Genomic DNA, 20354 nt, shown 5'->3' on the forward strand with positions numbered 1-20354 from the left:
TCACACAGCAGAAAAGTGGTGGAGCCGGGATTAGAAGCCATGACCTAATGGCGGTAGGGCGGACTCCGTCCTCTCCCGGTTCTCCTCTCATCTCTCTGGCCGAACCTTCTCGGTCTCCTTCGCAGGCGCCTCCTCCCCCTCCCATCCTTTAACTGTTGGAGTTCCTCAGGTTCTCGGCCCTCTTCTGTTCTCCATTTACACTCACTCCCTCGGGGAACTCATCCGCTCTCACGGCTTCGACGACCATCTCTACGCAGATGACACGCAGATCTACATCTCCTCCCCCGTCCTCTCCCCCTCCCTTCGGGCTCGCGTCTCCTCCCGCCTCCGGGACGTCTCCGCCCGGATGTCGGCCCGCCGCCTGAAACTCGACGTGAGCTCCTCATCTTCCCTCCCGAGCCCGGTCCTCCCCAGACTTCCCTATCGCCGTGGACGGCACGACCATCCTTCCCGTCTCTCGGGCCCGCGATCTCGGTGTCGTCCTTGACTCGTCTCTCTCGTTCACCCCGCGCATCCGATCCGTCACCGAGACCCGCCGGTCTCACCTCTACGATATCGCCGAGATCCGCCCTCTCCTCTCCGCCCAGACGGCTACCTTACCGCTACGGGCTCTCGTTATATCCCGGCTAGGCTACCGTGTCGGCCTTCTCTCCGATCTCCCTTCCTCCTCTCTCGCCCCGCTCCGGTCTATTCTTGACTCCGCCGCCCGACTCATCTTCCCGCGGAAACGCTGTGGGCCTGTCACTCCCCTTCTTAAACACCTCCAGCGGTTGCCCGTCGACCTCCGCTCCAAACAAAAACTCCTCACTCTAAGCTTCGAGGCTCTACGTCACCTCGCCGCTTCCTACCTCTCCTCCCTTCTCTCTTTCTACCGCCCACCCCGCACTCTCCGCTCCTCCGCCGCCCGCCTCCTCACCGTCCCTCGGTCTCGCCCATTCCACCGTCGACCCCCGGGCCGCGTCCTCCAGCGGTCCAGGAACGCCCTCCCTCCTCACCTCCGCCAAAGTCATTCTCTTCCTCTCTTCAAAACCCTACTTAAAACTCACCTCCTCCGAGAGGCCTTCCCAGACCGAGCTCCTCTTCTCCCACTACTCCCTCTACCGCCCCCCCTTCGCCTCTCCACGGCTTAACCCTCTTTTCCCCCCTTTTCCCTCCGCTCCTCCACCTCTCCCTTCCCATCCCCACAGCACTGTACTCATCCGCTCAACTGTATATATTTTCGTTACCCTATTTATTTTGTTAATGAATTGTACATCGCCTCGATTCTATTTAGTCGCCATCGGTTTTTACGAGATGTTCTTCCCCTCGACTCCATTTATCGCCATCGTTCTCGTCTGTCCGTCTCCCCCGATTAGACCGTAAGCCCGTCAGACGGCAGGGACTGTCTCTATCTGTTGTTGACTTGTTCATTCCAAGCGCTTAGTACAGTGCTCTGCACATAGTAAGCGCTCAATAAATACTATTGAATATGAATGAATGAATGAATGAATGGAGATCCAGGAGACCCATGGGCTGGGGAGCCTTGGGTGTGGGTGGGAGAACTTTGCCCTTGGGCTTCCTGCAGCTGGTCTCAGGGAGGGATGAGAGGTTAACTATTATTATTATTATGGTATTTGTTAAGTGCTTACTATGTGCTGAGCCCCGTTCTAAGCGCTGGGGTAGATACAGAGTAACAGATTGTCCCTCGTGGGTCTCTCTTTTTTTAATCCCCATTTTTACAGATGAGGTAACTGAGGCACAGAGAAGTTAAGTGACTTGCCCAAGGTCACACAGCAGACAAGTGGCAGAGCTGGGATTAGAACCCACGACCTCTGACTCCCAAGCCTGGGCTCTTTCCACTAAGCCACAATGCTCTCTTAGGTTACTCCCAAATGACCTTTAGGATGTCTGGGAGACGCCTGGGCTTCAGCTGTGGAGTGGAGACAGCAATGGGGGATGGAAATTATTATTATTATTGTTACAGTATTTATTAAGTGCTTACTGTGTGCCAAGCACTGTTCTAAGCTCCAAGATAGGATACAAGGTAGGCAGGTTGTCCCATGTGTGGCTCACAGTCTTAATCCCCGTTTTACAGATGAGGTAACTGAGGCCCAGAGAAATGACTTGCCTAAGGTCACACAGCAGGGAAGTGGCAGAGCTGGGATTAGAATCCATGACCTTCTGACTTCCAGGCCCGTGATCTATCCTCAAGCTACGTCCTTCAGTGGGACACCTCCAAACTCTGTTAGAAAAGCAGAAACAGCATGGCCTGAGTTCTAATCCTGATTGACACTTGTCTGCTGTGTGACCTTGGGCAAGTCACTTCATTTCTCTGGGCCTCAGTTCCCTCATCTATCAAATATTTATGGTACTTGTTCAGCGTTGACTATGTGCCAAGCATTTTTCTAAGCCCAGGGGTAGATATAGGTTAGTCAGTTTGGACACAGACCAACACACTTGATCATTTACAGATGATTTGCATCATTTAACTAACTGTATTTTAATACTTTACAGTTCCCCATTTTACAGATGAGGGAACTGAGGCCCGGAGAAGTGAAGTGACTTGCCCAAGGTAACACAGTAGACAGGTGGCAGAGCAGGGATTAAAACTCGGGTCCTTCTGACTTCCAAGCCTGTGCTCTATCCACATAGCCACGTTGCTTTTCAAATTTGGGATGAGGATCCCCAAGTGGACACGGACTGTGTCCGATCTGATTATCTTGCATTTACCCCAGCACTCAAGAACAGTGCCTAGCACATGGTAAAGCACTTAAATACCATTAAACGCACACACACACCTACCAGGAGAGCTTTACCAGTAGAGACTGACTGGAATCCAGGTTCTACTAAAGTTCCTCCGAGGGTGAAGTTTAAAAATCCCCAGTAACGTGGCAGAGCGGCTGGGGGGAGGCCTTGAGGGGAGTCCACGCAGTAGGTTATTTTCTTGTTTAGTCCTGGGCACAGGGCAGTGGGTCACGTTTAGGACCCCCACCACCAGATGAGAATTCTCCTGTCTTGTAGAATAGAGCTCCAGATACTTGTGAGCGGGCGGAAGGAAACCCGCTTGGGTTCTCCCAGGTTTCCAGTTCAGCAAACCCTTTCCTCTGCATCTTTTTTTTTCTTATGATATTGTTAAGCGCTTACTATGTGCCGGGCACCGTACTAAGTTCTGAGGTGGATACAAGCAAATCAGGTTGGACACAGTCCCCGGTCCCGAGTGGGACTCACGGTCTCAATCCTCATTTTACGGATGAGGAAACTGAGGGACAGGGAAGGGAAGCGAACAGCTCAAGGTCACACGGCAGACAAGAGGCAGAGGCAGGATTGGAATCTATGACCTTCTGGGTCCCAGGCTCACGCTCTATCCATTATTTCATGCTGGATATGGATAGGGAGGGTGAATGAAGGGAAGCAAAATCGAAGTGATGCAGAAAGGAGTGGGTAAAGAGGTTAAGAGGTTAGTCAGGGAAGGCCTCTTGGAGAAGAGTAGGTGTCCGATGCGAAGAGGGACGTCGTTCCAGGCCAGTGTTAGGACGTGGGCGAGAGGTCGGCGGTGAGGGAGGTGACATGGAGGTATGGTGAGAAGGTTGGCATTAGAAGAGTAAAGTGTGCGGGCTGGGTTGGAGTGGGAGAGTAGCGAGGTGAGGAAGGAGGGGGCAAGGGGATGGACGGCTTTAAATCCAATGGTGAGGAGTTTCTGTTTGACGCGGAGGTGGACGGGCAAACACCGGAGGTATCTGAAGGGTGGGGAATGTGGCCTGAATGTTTTGAGGGAAATGATCTGGGCAGAAGAGTGAAGTAGCAAGTAGGGAGGACAAGAAGCTGAGAGGTCAGCAAAGAGACTGACACAGTAATCAAGGTGGATTAATGTTTGAATGGAGAGGAAAGGGTGGATTTTAACGATGTTGTGAGAAAGAACTGACAGGACTTAGTGACAGATTGAATATGTTGTTTGAATGAGAGAGAAGAGTCAAGGATAACGCTAAGGTTACTGGCTCTAGAGACAGGAAGGATGGTGGTGCTGTCTACAGTGGTGGGAAAATTTGGGGAAGGGCAGGTTTTGGGTGGGTGGCAGGTTTGGTGCTAAGTTCGAGGTGTCGGCGGGAAATCCAAGTAGAGGTGTCCTAAAGGCAGGAGGAGATGCGGGACTGCAGAGAAGGAGAAAGATCAGGGCTGGAGATGGAGATCTGGGAATCATCTGGGTAGAGGCGACAGTTGAAGGCGTGGGAGAGAATGAGTTCTCCAAGGGAGTGGGTGGAGATGGAGAAGAAAAGAGGACCCAGAACTGAGCCTTGAGGGACCCCCGCATTTAGGGGGTGGGAGGCAGAGGGGGAGCCCATGAATTAGAGTGAGAATGAGCGGACAGAGAGACAGGAGGAGAACCAGAGAGGACAGTTTCAGTGCAGCAGCGATTGGATTACGTTTCAATTCAATTCAATTCAATGGTATTTACTGAGTGGTATTTACTGAGCACTTACTGTGTGCAGAGCACTGAACTAAGCGCCTGGCAAATTACAAGGCGACAGTAATCAGTGACACTCCCTTCCCACAATGAGTAGCTGACAGTGACAAAGGCAGCTGAGAGGTCGAGGAGGATTAGGGCAGAGTTGAGGCCATTCAACGGGGCAAAAAGCTGATTCGTTCATTCATTCGATGGTATTTATTGAGTGCTTACTGTGTGCAGAGCACTGTACTAAGCACTTGAGAGTGTACAATATAGTATCAGACACATTCCCTGCACGTAGTGAGCTCACAGTCTAGATGGGGAGACAGCTATTAATATAAATAAATAAAAACTAAATTACAGATCTCCGCATATGTGCTGTCCCAGCTCTGCCACTTGTCAGCTGTGTATCTGTGGGCAAGTCACTTAACTTCTCTGTGCCTCAGTTCCCTCATCTGTAAAATGAAGATGAAGACCGTGAGCCCCACGTGGGACGACCTGATTCCCCTGTGTCTACCCCAGCGCTTAGAACAGTGCTCGGCACATAGTAAGCGCTTAACAAATACCAACATTATTAAGGAAGGGAGGATGAATGAAGGAACAAGTAAGAGCAGCACAGAAGGGAGTGGGAGAAGGGGAGAGGAGGGCTCAATCAGGGAAGGCTTCCTGGAGGAGATAATTGTCCTCGAGAGGTCACTTTCTATTTTACTCTCCCAAGGGCTTAATACAGTGGCCCGCTTTGATTGACAAATTCACATCCAAGAAGACCGCAGTTCTCCCCACGTTCAAAGATTTCTGAAATTCATTCGTTCATTCAATAGTATTTATTGAGCGCTTACTACGTGCAGAGCACTGTACTAAGCGCTTGGAATGCACAAATCGGCAACAGATAGAGACCGTCCCTGCCCTTTGACGGGCTTACGGTCTAATCCTTCCTGCTCTATGAGGCTTCTTCATTCATCATCTTCCCTCTTCCTTCATCTCCTTCATGAGGCATAGCCTCCAAAGTACCACCTCAGCATCCCTACCTCATTTTGCTCACTAATTCACTCGCACCCACCAGTGGCACTTCCACACTTGTTAATGATGATGATAATAATGTTGGTATTTGTTAAGCGCTTATTATGTGCAGAGCACTGTTCTAAGCGCTGGGGTAGAGACAGGGTCATCAGGTTGTCCCACGTGAGGCTCACAGTCTTAATCCCCATTTTCCAGATGAGGTCCCTGAGGCACAGAGAAGTTAAGTGACTTGCCCAGTCACCCAGCTGACAAGTGGCAGAGCTGGGATTCGAACCCATGACTTCTGACTCCCAAGCCCGGGCTCTTTCCACCGAGCCACGCTGCTTTAGGGGCCGTGACCAAGTCACATTATCATTTTATTCTTCCCAAGTCCCTAATGCAGCACATTGCACCAAGCGGACATTCAATAAATATTCCTACGGCTCCTCCCGGTAAGAAGAGTATTTATTAATGATTAATGTTAGTTCTTAAGCGCTTACTATCTGCCAAGCACCGTTCTACGCGTTGAGGTGGAGACAAGCAAATAGGGTTGGGCACGGTCCCCGTAATAATAATAATAATAATAATAATGATGGTATTTCTTAAGCACTTACTATGTGCAAAGCAATGTTCTAAGCCCTGGGGGGGGGATACAAAGTGATCAGGTTGTCCCACGTGGGGCTCACAGTTTTCATCCCCATTTTACAGATGAGGGAACTGAGGCACCGAGAAGTTAAGTGACTCGTCTGTAGTCGCACAGCGGAAGAGCCGCGGTGTTGGGATTACTTGCTATTCTAACTCTGAGCCCCTTGTGGGACGGGGACCTCATTATATTGCATCTACCCCAGCGTTTAGAACAGTGTTTGGCACAGGGTAAGCGCTTAACAAGTAGCATAAAACAAACAAGCAATAGTAAGCACTTATCCAGAAGAAGCAGTGTTGTCTAGTGGAAAGGGCACGGGTCTGGGACTCAGAGGACGTGGGTTCTAATTCCGCCTCCACCACCTGTCTACTGGGTTAGCTTGGGCAAAGCACTTAGCGTCTCTGTGCCTCAGTTACCCTGTCTGTGAAATGGGGATTAAGACTGTGAGCTCCACGGAGAACCTGATTAGCTTGTATCTTCCTCAGTACTTAGAACAGTGCTTGGCGTATAGTAAGCGCTTAAATACCATCATTGTTATTATTATTACTTAAAGCCAAGGATAAGGAGTGGTAAGTGTGCAGAGAGAGAGAGAGCACTGTACTAAGAATGCTTGGGCGTTGTCCAGTGCAAATTGTCAGCTGGGTGACTGTGGGCAAGTCACTTCACTTCTCTGGGCCTCAGTTCCCTCATCTGTAAAATGGGGATTAAGACTGTGAGCCCCACGTGGGACAACCTGATTCCCCTGTGTTTACCCCAGGCGCTTAGAACAGTGCTCTGCACATAGTAAGCGCTTAACAAATACCAACATTATTATTAGGGTCGGTAGACATTCATTCATTCAATAGTATTTATTGAGCGCTTACTATGTGCAGAGCACTGTACTAAGCGCTTGGAATGGACAAATCGGTACCAGATACAGCCCCTGCCCTTTGACGGGCGCACGGTCTAATCGGGGGAATCCCTGCCTCAAGGAGCTGAGATCCAGAGAGGTTAAGTGACTCGACCAAGGTCACACGGTGAGCAGAGCTGGGATCAGAACCCAGGTCCTCTGACTCCCAGGCCCGGTGTTCGTTCCACTAAACTATGCTGCCTCTTTGCCTCTGGTCCTTTAAAATAATAATTTTGGTATTTGTTAGGGGCTTACTATATGCTAAGCACTGTACTAAGCTGTACACGCCGAGAAGCAGCGTGGCTTAGCGGCAAGAGCAGGGGCTTGGGAGTCAGAGGTGGTGGGGTCTAATCCCAGCTTTGCCACTTGTCAGCTGTGTAACCTTGGACAAGTCACTTCACTTCTCTGTGCCTCAGTTCCCTCATCTGTAAAATGGGGATGAAGACTGTGAGCCCCACGGGGGACAACCTGATTACCTTGTATCTACCCCGGCGCTTAAGACAGTACTTGGCACACAGTAGGCACTTAAATACCAACATTAAAAGAACACCAGGTCCCACATGGGGTTCACAATAGGAGGGAGAACACGTGTTGAATCCCCATTTTACAAACGAGAGACCTGAGGCACAGAGAAGTGAAGGGACTTGCCCGAGGTCACACAGTAGATAAGTGGCGGAGTTAGGATTAATAATAATGTTGGTATTTGTTAAGCGCCTTCTATGTGCAGAGCACTGTGCTAAGCGCTGGGGGAGATACAGGGTCATCAGGTTGTCCCACGTGAGGCTCACAGTTAATCCCCATTTTACAGATGAGGGAACTGGGGCACGGAGAAGTGAAGTGACTCGCCCACGGTCACACGGCTGACAGGTGGCAGAGCAGGGAGTCGAACCCATGACCTCTGACTCCCAAGCCCGGGCTCTTTCCACTGAGCCACGCTGCTTCCCAAATTATCCTCTGACTTGCAAGCCCAGGGTCTTTCCACAAGGCCACGTTGCTTCTCTTTGGCAGCCAAGATAGAAAAAAATGAGACCTCTCTCCGGGAACATGTTCGTATCTTCTCTCTTTCAGACCGGCAAACAGGGCAGTACAGATATTGGTTGGAAACTTTAAAACTCGATGTTTTTAGCTGCTTTCCAGATCCCAACCAGATGAAAAGAACGAGGTAAAGAAATATGAATGATTTAGAAGCTCGGGCGTCTCTGTTTCTTTTCTGAGCAAGAGTGAATCAAGGTACAGGAAATAGGCAGGCAATCACCACCTGCTTTCCTCTACGTGAATGGAGAATGTCGATAGATTACCATATCCGGGAGAAAAACATTATCTCGGTGACTCCCAAAGCGACAGAGAAGACACTTCTGACAGCTTGTTGAAAACAGCTGTTAAACTTTTCTCTTTTGAAAAGGAGAAATACCGGAGTTGAAATGGCAGATGAAAGAGGTTGATGGGTCCAACGCCTTATCCTCGCTGTTCCTCGCCGAGTTCTTTTTTTAATATTACATTTAAAAATTGATGTTCAAATTGATTAAATAACGGGTCCATTTGTCGATGAAGCTGATTCCGCTGGGTCTGTAGATGTCATTCATCAAGTTACCTCAGACTGATTACTGTGTCAACATTGCCTTTAAAGCGCGTCCTTCCAGGAACGCAAAAGGGAAATTGAAAATCTTTATGTTATGCAAATCTGGAAAATTGGAAAAAAATTTGCTGTGGTATGGAGAAGGAGCAAAAGACAGGCTCCTATTTAAAAATGGAGCATGGGGAATCAGAGTGATAAAGAAAGTCAGGTGGTGTGATTAGAATATGCTGTGTGCTTAGAGAACTCCAAACGTGGAGGAAAACGTTGTTTATTCACCAGCCCGGGGAGGTCCTCTGAATCAAGGGCAAAGTTTCTTTAGTGGCTGGTAATAATAATAATAATAATTACAACACTTTTTAAGCACTTACTAGGTACCAAGCACTGGAATAGACACAAGTTAATCAAGTTGGACCCAGTCCCTGTCCCACACGGGGCTCACGGTCTCCATCCCCAATTGACAGATGAGGGAACTGAGGCCCAGAGAAGTTACGTGATTTGCCCGAGGTCACACAGCAGATATGTGCCGGAGCCGGAATTAGAACCCGGGTCCTTCTGACTCCCAGGCCGAGGTTCTATCGACACCTTAATAATAATTTATCCATTCATTCATTCATTCAATCCAACTTCTTGAGTGCTTACTTTGTGCAGAACACTGTGCTGAGCTCTCGGAAGGTACGATACAGCAATAAAGAGAGATAATCCCTGCCCACGACGGGTTTATAGTCTAGAGAGGGAGAGACAGACATCCAAACAAGTAAACAGGCATCACTGCAAAATAGAATTATAATAATGATGATGGTATTTGTTAAGCATTTACTATGTGTCAAGCACTATTATAGATATGTACATATATATAAACACATACATACATATATATATATATATGTAAATGCTGTGGGGCGGGGATGGGGGGAAGAGCCAAAGGAGGGAGCCGAGGTGACGCAGAATGGAGGGGGAGACTGAGAGAAAGGGGACTTAGGGAAGGCCTCTTGGTGGAGGTGAGCTTCGGTCAGGCTTTAAATGGGGAAAGAGTGATTATTTGGCAGATGTGAGGAGGGAGGGCGTTCCAGGCCAGAGGTGGGACGTGGGCCGGGGGTCAGTGGCGGCACAGGCGCGAACGAGGCCCAGTGAGGAGGTGAGCGGCAGCAGAGGAGCAGAGCGGACGGGCTGGGCTGGAGAAGGAGAGAAGGGAGGTGAGGTAGGAGGGGGCAAGGGGATGGGCAGCTTTAAAGCCAATAATAAGGATAGTATTTGTTAAGCGCTGACTATTTGCCAAGCACTGTACTGAGCAGTGGGGTGGATACAAGCAGATTGAGTTGGACCCAATCCCTGTCCCTTGTGGAGCTCACAGTCTCAATCCCCGTTTCACAGATGAGGGAACTGAGGTCCAGAGAAGAGAAGTGACTTACCCAAGGCCACACGGCAGACAGGTGGTGGAGCCGGGGTGAGAACCCGGGCTCTTGCCGTTACGCGGTATCTGTGAGGGGCGAAGTTGAATCCCCTAAACTTTAAGCGTCTTCTGGGTAGGGATCATGTCTTTATCTTCCATTCATGCTCTCCCAATCTATCTCTGAACTCCAACTGTGGGCAGAGGACTTTCTTAAACATTTAGGGGCTCTCTATGATTAATCGATCAATCGGTAGCATTTCTTGAGCACTTGCTATGTGTATGTATTAAGCGCTAGGGAGAGGCAAGGCGACAGAATCAGCAGACAGGTTTCTTGGCCATAACAACCTTACAGTCTACATGATGTAGGTAATAAACGATATTAATGATTAATGATTACGGTATTTAAGTGCTTACTAGGTACCACACTCTGTACTAAGTGCCGGGGTGGATACAAACAAATCGGCGATCAGCGCTCGAAGCGCTGGGGTAGATATGAATTCATCGGGTTGGACCCAGTCCCCCTCCCACGTGGGGCTCAATCGCCGTTTGACAGATGCGGTGACCGAGGCCCAGGGAAGTGAAGGGACTTACCCAAGGTCACACGGAAGACGGTAATAGTCATTAATAATAATAATAATAATGATAATGTTGGTATTTGTTAATCGCTTACTACGTGCTGAGCGCTGCTCTAGGCGCTGGGGGAGATACAGGGTAATCAGGTTGTCCCACGTGAGGCTCACAGTTAATCCCCATTTTACAGATCAGGTAACTGAGGTACAGCGAAGTGAAGTGACTCGCCCACAGTCACCCAGCTGGCAAGTGGCAGAGCGGGGAGTCGAACCCGTGACCTCTGACTCCGAAGCCCGGGCTCTTTCCACTGAGCCACGCCGCTTCCCCTAATTGACTCTGGCATCCAGCATCTTGTTCAGGCACTCTCAGACTTAAGGGTAGGACGGCCAGTGGGAAGGCGGGAATCATCATTCAATCGTATTTATTGAGCGCTGACTGTGTGCAGAGCACTGTACGAAGCACTCGGGAGATTCAACGCAACAATATAACAGACGCAGTCCCTGCCCACAGTGCGCTTACAATCTAGAGGGGGAGACAGACCGGGAATTTGTTAGGGAAAAGAGAAGAGGGGGGTAACAGCTACATGAAAAGTAGATAGAATGGCCTCAGAGCTAAGCCAAGTTACTATAGGGAAACTCTCATTAGTCCTCTGAATTAATCAGCGCTTAGTACAGTGCCTGGCACATAGTAAGCGCTTAACACCACAATTATTATTATCATTCCATGAAAATGGTATTCAGCTACAGAGCACTAAACAAAATATAGTTTCTCATATATTTTGGAGTCAACCGGTGTGGAAATTAATGACCCACTGTTACCTCAAGACTACATTTTCCTGACAGGAAGACACATGATAATAATAGCGTTGGTATTTGTTAAGCGCTTACTATGTGCAGAGCGCCGTTCTAAGCGCTGGGGGGAGATACAGGGTAATCACGTTGTCCCTCGTGAGGCTCACAGTCTTCATCCCCATTTTACAGAGGAGGGAACTGAGGCCCAGAGAAGTGAAGTGACTCGCCCACAGTGACACAGCTGACAAGTGGCAGAGCCGGGAGTCGAACCCATGACCTCTGACTCCCAAGCCCGGGCTCTTTCCACTGAGCCACGCTGCTTCTCTTAGAGCACAGGCCTAGGAGTCAGAAGGACCTGGGTTCTAATCCCAGATCTGCCAAATGTCTGTTGAGGGCCCTGGGGCAAGTCATTTCGCTTCTCTGGGCCACTTCACCTCTCACATAGTTTCTCATATTTAGGTCACTTCACTTCTCATAGAGTTTCTCATGTATGTATCTCCATATACATCCCAGTTCTGCCATTTATCACCTGGGTGACTTTGGGCAAGTCACTTAACTTCTCTGTGCCTCAGTTACCTCATCTGGAAAATGGGGATGAAGACTGGGAACCCCCCGTGGGACAACCTGATTCCCTTGTATCTAGAGAAGCAGCGTGGCTCAGTGGAAAGAGCACGGGCTTTGGAGTCAGGGCTCATGAGTTCGAATCCCAGATCTGCCACTTGTCGGCTGTGTGACTGTGGGCGAGTCACTTCACTTCTCTGTGCCTCAGTTCCCTCATCTGTAAAATGGGGATGAAGACTGTGAGCCCCACGTGGGACGACCTGATTCCCCTGTGTCTACCCCAGCGCTTAGAACAGTGCTCGGCACAAGTAAGCGCTTAACAAATACCAACATTATTATCATTATTATTACCCAGCGCTTAGAACAGTGCTTGGCACATAGTAAGGGCTTAACACATGCCAAAATCATTATTATCATTAAAAAGAAATTACAAATATGGACATGAATGCCGTGGGACTGGGAGGGGGGAATGAATGAAGTCAGTTGGTCAGTCATTCGTATTTATCGAGCACTTACTGTGTGCAGGACAGTGTATTAAGCTTTAAGCAACAGAACAATAAATGGATATATTAATAATTATGGTATTTATTAAGCGCTTACTATGTGCCGAGCACTGTTCTAAGCACTGGGGTGGATACAAGGTAGTCAGGTTGTCCCATGTGGGGCTCACAGTTTTAATCCCCATTTTACAGATGAGGGAACTGAGGCACAGAGAGGTTAAGCGACTTGCCCAAGGTCACACAGCAGACAAGTGGTAGAGTCGGGAGTAGAACCCGTGTCCTCTGACTCCCAAGCCTTGACTCTTATCCACTAAGCCACGTATATGCCCTGCCCACAAAGAGCCTACGGTCTGGAGGGGAAGGTAGACATTAATAGAAATAAATAAAAGAAAGATAAACAGATGCAAATACAGATGTACAAATATGAGTACAAAAGGAACAAGGCGAGCAAGCTGGAGTGTAATAATAATAATAATAATGTTGGCATTTGTTAAGCGCTTACTATGTGCAGAGCGCTGTTCTAAGCGCTGGGGGGAGATACAGGGTAATCACGTTGTCCCTCGTGAGGCTCACAGTCTTCATCCCCATTTTCCAGATGAGGGAACTGAGGCCCAGAGAAGTGAAGCGACTCGCTCACAGTCACACAGCTGCCAAGCGGCAGGGACTGTCTCCGTTACCGATTTGTCCATTCCAAGCGCTTAGTCCAGTGCTCTGCACGTAGTAGGCGCTCAATAAATACTATTGAATGAATGAATGAAAGCGGCCGAGCCGGGATTCGAACTCATGACCTCTGACTCCCAAGCCCGGGCTCTTTCCACTGAGCCGCGCTGCTTCTGCGATTGTAGCAAGAGAGGAGTGAAGAGGGATAGGAGTTTCTGCCTGAGGGTGATCAACAGACCTGAAGGAATGCTTCTGTATATTGTTCTCTTGGACCTTCCCGAAGGCATAGTACAGTGCTTTGCACAGGGTAAGCTCTCTGCGTGTCTTTGGGCGAGTCACTTTATAATGATAATAATAATGTCGGTATTTGTAAAGCGCTTACTATGTGCCGAGCACCGTTCTAAGCGCTGGGGGAGATACGGGGTCATCAGGTCGTCCCACGTGAGGCTCACGGTTAATCCTCATTTTACAGATGAGGGAACTGAGGCGCAGAGAAGTGAAGCGACTTCGCCACAGCTGACAAGCGGCAGAGCCGGGATTCAAACTCATGACCACTTTTAACTTCTCTGTGCCTCAGATCCCTCATCTGTAAAATAGGGATTAAGACTGTGAGCCCCACACGGGACAACCTGATTCCCCTGTGTCTACCCCAGCGCTTAGAACGGTGCTCTGCACATGGTAAGCGCTTAACAAATGCCAACATTATTATTATCATTATTATGACCTCTGACTCCCAAGTCCGTGCTCTTTCCACTGAGCCACGCTCAGTTTCCTCATCTGACAAATAGGAATAAGACTGTGAGCCCAATGTAGAACAGGGACTGTGTCCAACCCTAATATTTGGTATCTACCCCAGCGCTTAGAACACTGCCTGGCACATAGTGAGCACTTAGTAAATACCACGATTATTATTATTAATAGAGAAGCAGCATGGCCTAGTGGCTAGACCCTGGTCCGGGGAATCATAAAGTCATGGGTTCTAATCCTGGATCCACCACTTGTCTGCTGTGTGGCCTTGGGCAAGTCGCTTCACTTCTCTGGGCCTCAGTTCCCTCCTCTGTAAAATGGGGATTGAAACGGTGAGCCCAGTGTGGGACAGGGACTGTGTCCAACCCAATCTGCTTGTATCCACCCCGGCTCTTAGTACAGTACCTGGCATATAGTTAAGCGCTTAACGAATACGATTATTATTATCATTATTATCATTAATAATAATAAATATGATTGAATGATTGATTGATTGATTGATTGACTGACCATCATTCTCCCCATTTGGGAGCCCACTGAAATCTCATCTCCATCAAGAAGGTCTTCCCTGACTAATGTCTGAGCTCCTCACCCTGCTCGCCCTTCCTTCCTCGTCACCTGCGTACCCGGGTCAATACTCCTTAACCACTTGGCGAACCCCATCTCCAGCCCTTAGGTCCATATCCTCGTGGGTAGAGCCCGGGCCTGGCAGGCAGAAAGACCTGGGTTCTAATCCTGGTTCTGCCCCAAGTCTGCTGTATGACCTTGATCAAGTCGCTTCTCTTCCCTGGGCTCACTTGTAAAACGGGGATAAGAGTGTGAGCCCCATGTGGGACCGGGACAGAGCCCAACCCGACTTGCTTGTATCTTACCCCAGCGCTCAGTACAGTGCTTGGCACGGAGTAAGTCCTCAACGAGTTCCACGGTTTTTATTGTTATTAGTGGAAAGAGCAGGAGCCTGGAAGTCAGAGGACCTGGGTTTTAATCCCAGATCTGCCACGTGTCTACCGAGTGATCTTGGACAAGTCACTCGATTTCTCTATTTCTCAGTTCCCTCATCTGTAAAATGGGTATTAAAGCATAGTCCCTCCTACACAGACGGTGAGACCCAGGAAGTACGTCCAATCTGATTAACTTGCATCTACCCCAGGATTCAGAATGGTGCTTGTCACAGAGTACGTGCTTAACAAATGCCATAATTTGTAATTACTAATAATAATGTTGGTATCTGTTAAGCGCTTACTAGGTGCAGAGCACTATTCTAAGCGCTGGCGTAGATACAGGGTAATCAGGTTGTCCCACATGAGACTCACAGTTAATCCCCATTTTACAGATGAGGGAACTGAGGCACAGAGAAGTTAAGCGACTTGCCCAAGGTCACACAGCTGACAAGAGGCCGAGCCGGGATTCGAACCCGTGTCCTCTGACTCCCAAGCCCGGGCTCTCTCCACTGAGCCACGCTGCTTCTCTAGTCAGTAGATGATGGATAAATCCAGTTGGCTGAGGAAAGGGAGCAAAAACTCAAAATCTTTGAGGATTTACTTAGAAGCAGCGTGGCTCAGTGGAACGAGCCCAGGCTTGGGAGTCGGAGGTCATGGGTTCAAATCCAGAATCTGCCACTCGTCAGCTGTGTGACTGTGGGCAAGTCGCTTCACTTCTCTGTGCCTCAGTTACCTCATTTGTAAAATGGCGATTAACTGTGAGCCTCACGTGGGACAACCTGATTACTCTGAATCTACCCCAGCTCTTAGAACAGTGCTCTGCACCTAGTAAGCGCTTAACACATACCAACAGTATCATTATTATCATTTACTTCAAAATCCTACAGTCCATTGGAAGCTCAAAGCGTACTTTTAGGTTACTAATTCAATATCTTCAATTCACTGAATATCCTTCATGTCCTCCGCTCACTTGGTCTCCTGAACCATATTTTCACCTTGCCGGGGACAAAAATCTCTGAATAAATGGTCAGAGTCTTTCCATTTCAATTTATCTGGGGGCTTTAAGGAAACCCAAAATAGACAGGCTTACTGTTCACTTGACTGAAATACAGGAGTCTAAGGAGAGGAAAATTGGAATGGATTTTCTAGAAAAAAATGTCCTTCAAGGAGTCAATTACAAGTGATTTCATTTCATTATATTTCCTTCTCTCTTTTGGCAATTTCATTCATTCATTCAATTGCATTTACTGAATCCTTTTTGTGTGCAGAGCATTTTACTATCAGCTTGGAAAGTACAATTCGGGAACAAAGAGAGCCAATCCCTGCCCACAACGGGCTCACACTTTAGAAGGAGGGAGACAGACATCAAAACAAGTAAAGAAGCATCAGTAGCATCAATATAGACAAATAGAATTATAGATATATACATCAAAACAGTAAACAGGCATTAATTATAATTAAATAGGATTAGAGATAGGTAAATATGCACACAAGCGCTGTGGGCGGGGAGGGAGGGTAGAGCAAAGGGTTATCGGTGGCATGGATGTCTTTGCCAATTAGAGGATTCTGTTCTTGAAAACTTGATTTAAAATGCTTGTTAGATTTTTTAATAATTAGCTCACAAATCATAATAATCATAATTATGGTACTTGTTAAGTGCTTACTATCTGCCAAGCACGGGGGTAGATATAAGCTTATCAGGTTGAACATAGTTCCTGTCCCACACGGGGCTCACACTCTTAATCCTCATTTTACAGTTGAGGAAACTGAGGCCCAGAGAAGTGAAATGACTTGCCCAAGGTCACTCAGCAGGCATTTGGCAGAGCTGAGATTAGAATTCAGGTCCTTCTGACTCTTAGACCTGCTGTCTAGCCACTAGGCCGCATGTGTCTTGCAGTAATAGTCAGCCATTAGCTTCAACACCAGTTGACTCCTAAAATATTTGATGGGTGGAAACAGTTGGAATACACTTGTCATAGAGAACAAATTTCATCTACTTGGAATACGGAATAGGAAATAGATGGAATTTCATGATCAAGACAATTCTTCCCAGCACTTTTACTCACCATTTCACTGTAAGTCGCTTCTCCTGGAATGGATGACTGACTTCAGGAGCCAGGGGTTGATTGCAGGAGCTAGTGATGGACAGGAATGGGTGATTGACTTCAGTAGCCAATGGTTGACTGCAGGAGCTAGTGATTGACAGGAATGGGTGACAGTTCAGGAGCTAATGATTGGCAGGAATGGGTGATTGATTGCAGGAGCTAATGATTTTTTTTTTTTAAATGGCATTTGTTAAGTGCTTACTAGGAGCCAGGCACTGCTCTAAGCAATGGGGGAGAGTAACTGTCTGTTGGATTTGAGGAGGGAGGGCGTTCCAAACAAGCTAATTAATTAATTAATTAATTAGTTCATTCGTTTATTCGTATTTATTGAGCGCTTACTGTGTGCAGAGCAGTGTACTAAGCGCTTGGAAAGTATAATCTGGCCACAGATAGAGACAATCCCTACCAAACAGGATCTCACAGTCTAAAAGGGGGAGACAGACAACAAAACAAAATAAAATGAGCAGACAGGCATCAATAGCATCAATATAAATATATAGAATTTTGGATTCATAAACATCATTAATAAAATAAAAAGAATAATAAATATGTACATATATATATATAAGCCCGGGCCAGGAGTCAGAGGTTGCGGGTTCTAATCCAGGCTCCACCACTTGTCAGCTGTGTGACTTTGGGCAAGTCACTTCACTTCTCAGTGCCTCAGTTCCCTCATCTGTAAAATGGGGATTAAGACTGTGAGCCCCACGTGGGACAACCCGATGACCTTGTATCTCCCCGAGCGCTTAAAACAGGGCTTGGCACATAGTAAGCGCTTAACAAATACCAGCATTATTATTGTTATCATTATTATTACCCAAGTGCTAATCAGATTGGACAGGGACAATATCCCCCCTGGGGCTTAATCCCCATTTTAACACCCATTTTACAGTTGAGGTAACTGAAGCACAGAGAAGTGAAGTGATTTGCCCAAAGTCACACAACAGACAAGTTGTGGAGCCGGGTTTAGAATCCATGTCCTCTGACTCCCAGTATTGTGCTCTTTCCACTAGGCCACGCTGATTCTCACGTGCTTGGAATGTAAATAGTAATGATCAAATACCACAGAGATTATTAGGGCCCAGTGCTCACCAGCTTTGTATAATGTTTGTGCTTAATAAAAGTCGGGCTCTGTACTAAGCACCAGTACAATCACTAATGAATTACCTAGATCAAGTTGAGGTGGCGGGAAGCAACTGGCAGGAATCTTGTTCTTCAGAGTTCTGATTTGCAAGTTTAGTAATGATAATAATAACAATAATGACTGTGGGTATTGTTAAGTGCTTACTAGTGCCAGGCCCTGTACTAAGCGCTGGGGTGGATACAAGCAAATCAAGCTGGAAAACAGTGCCCGCCCTATGTGGGGCTCGCAGTCTCAATCCCCATTTCGCCAGATGAGGTAACTGAGGCCCAGAGAAGTGAGGCGACTGGCCCAAAGTCACACAGCAGACAGGTGGAGCCAGGAAGAGAACCCGTGATCTCCAAATTCCTCGAGTGTGGTTTCGCTCTCTCAGTCGGGTGAGATATTGAAAATCTGGCCCGCACTGTGTTCCTTCATTCGGATTTGAGCTAAAATCAATTTGCACTTTCTGAAAACATGTAGCAACATTAATCAGGCGATGCAGTCCGCTGTTTAAACGTAATAAAGACTTGCTTCATTTGTCGGAGAGTGGGTCAGAGAAAACACTTCCTTCCCATTTTAATCCATTTATATAGTACCTATCACCATAGCACCGAGGCACTGTGACACGCACCTCCATTTTAATAGATAAAGAGAATTGAACACTGAAGTTCAAATTTGGCAGGCGTGGATAATAGTTCTTGTGTGCATTGATGGTGAGAGAGTCAGGAGATAGGAAAGATCGATTAATCCATCAATCAATCAATAGAATTTTTCTCAAGTATCTGTCCTATACAAGGACACTGTACTAAGCAACTGGGAGAGTAAAACAGAGTTAATACATAAGAGCCCTGTCTTTATTTGTGTCGATGTCTGTCTCCCCATTGGACTGTAAGTTCGCTGTGGGCAGGGAATATATCTGTACTGTTGTGTTGTATCTCCCAAGTGCTTTGTAATAATAAGAATGATGGCATTTGTTAAGCACTTACTATGTGCAAAGCACTGTTCTAAGCGCTAGGGAGGATGCAAGGCGATCGGGTTCTCCCACATGGGGCTCACGGTCTTCATCCCCATTTTGCAGATGAGGGAACTGAGGCACTGAGAAGTGAATTGCCCATAGTCACAAAGCTGACAAGCAGCTGAGCTGGGATTTGAACCCATGACCTCTGACCCCCAAGCCCGTGCTCTTTCCACTGAGCCACGCTACAGTGCCCTGCACACGGTAAGCGCTCAGTAAACCCAACTGATTCAAGTAGTTTACTGTCTACTAAGTGCACAGCACTGGATTACGCTCTTGGGAGAGGACAATAAAGTTAATAAACATGATGCCTGCCCTTAAGCAGTTTAGCATCTACTATGCGCAGAGCACTGTATTAAACACTTGAGAGAGTATGTTAGAGTTAGTAGACTTTCATTCATTCCCTCAATCGAATTTATTGAGCACTTCCTGCGTGCAAAGCACTGTACTAAGCGCTTGGAAAGTAGAATACAGCAATAAGGAGAGACAATCTCTGCCCATAAAGGGCTCACGATCTGGGGGTGGGTGGGACAGACATCAATACGAGTAAACAGGCATCAGTGTAAATATATAGAATTAAAGATATATATATATTTATAGATAAGAGCTGTGGGGCGGGGGGAAGGGGAGAGAAGAGGAAAACAGGCTGGGGGGCTGGGGGGAGACGGTGTGTGTGTGTGTGTGTGTGGAGAGACTTACTGAAAAATTCCCGAACGGGAAGAGCAGGGAAGGGATGAGGCCGATGGCGTTGAAGGTGGAAAAGCAGTTGGAGCAGACTGAGAAGATCCTCCTCTCTCTTCTCTTGCAAAAAAGATGGCCCTGAAAGATGGAGTCTAAAGGGAAAGGATAATAAAACCTATGGCTGAGACTTGACAAACCTGAGGGAAGGAGGCAGCAACTTGGCAAGTGTGTTTCTTAGGGAGAGACACATTCTAAAAGGGTGTTTCATGGTGGAGGTATTATTATTGTTCTAATTATTATTAGTATTTTTTAAATGACGCTCACTATGTACCCGGCATTGAACCGAGCACTGGGATGAATACAAGCGGGTGGATTTTAGAACATAGAATGAAGGAGGAAGAGGGGGAGATCAGGACATTCAAACGAAAGCCTGGTTGGATCAGGAAGGAAAGACAAAAGTTTAAGCGTTAGAAGATCAGAAGGAGCTGTCTTGCCACTTACTGTGTGCGGTACTAAATTCATTCATTCATTTATTCAACCATATTTATTGAGCTCTTACTGTGTGCAGAGGACTGTACTAAGTGCTTGGAAAGTACAATTTGGCAATAGAGACGATCCCTACCCAACTACGGGCTCACGGTCTAGAGCCGGTGGAGACAGACAACAAAACAAAACAAGTAGACAGGTATCACGGCACCGGTGTAAATAAATAGAATTATAGATATAATAATAATGATGTT

The sequence above is a fragment of the Ornithorhynchus anatinus genome, chromosome 2 (genome assembly GCF_004115215.2).
Source record: "Ornithorhynchus anatinus isolate Pmale09 chromosome 2, mOrnAna1.pri.v4, whole genome shotgun sequence".
Lineage (NCBI taxonomy): Eukaryota > Metazoa > Chordata > Mammalia > Monotremata > Ornithorhynchidae > Ornithorhynchus > Ornithorhynchus anatinus.